Source organism: Diabrotica virgifera, chromosome 3 (assembly GCF_917563875.1).
Source record: "Diabrotica virgifera virgifera chromosome 3, PGI_DIABVI_V3a".
In the NCBI taxonomy this organism is placed as follows: domain Eukaryota; kingdom Metazoa; phylum Arthropoda; class Insecta; order Coleoptera; family Chrysomelidae; genus Diabrotica; species Diabrotica virgifera.
In genome coordinates, this window is record NC_065445.1 from 45,775,205 (window position 1) to 45,775,801 (window position 597).

Consider the following 597-nt stretch of genomic DNA (forward strand, 5'->3'; position numbering starts at 1 on the left):
AGTTCGAAGTACTCTCGGGGTATTCGTAATATAAATGCAAATGTAAAGCTCCTGGAAATATTTCCTGTACTTTGTAACTTCAAAGGTCACAGCAGCTTTTTTTTTATTTATTTTTGCTTCAACCACTAGGGTTATTAGCATAACAAGGTATAGCATAACAAAGTAGGTATAGAAAAAAACATTAAAAAAAGTGATAAAGTGATAACGAAAAACATAACATAATAAACAGATACAAAATATTAATTACATTATACAGTATACAGGGTGAGGTAAATAAAGGGCCTATTAGAAATATCTCGAGAACTAAAGGTAAGAGAATCATGAAAATTGGAATAAAGGGGTTTTGAAGGATGATCTATTAAATGAAAATATTTTCGTCTCCTTGCAACTTCCGGTTATACCGGAAGTTGCTTATAACTTCGTTTTTTTTAATGGGACACCCTGTATATTTTTACATTTTTTGATTCTCCTCAATACCTCCTTTCTTAAAATATGAGGTTTTGTAATATTATACAGGGTAATTTAAGAGATATTTACGTTTTTTTATTAATTTCGTAGCAATATTCACACCCTGTAGAATTGTAGTAGTTTGACATA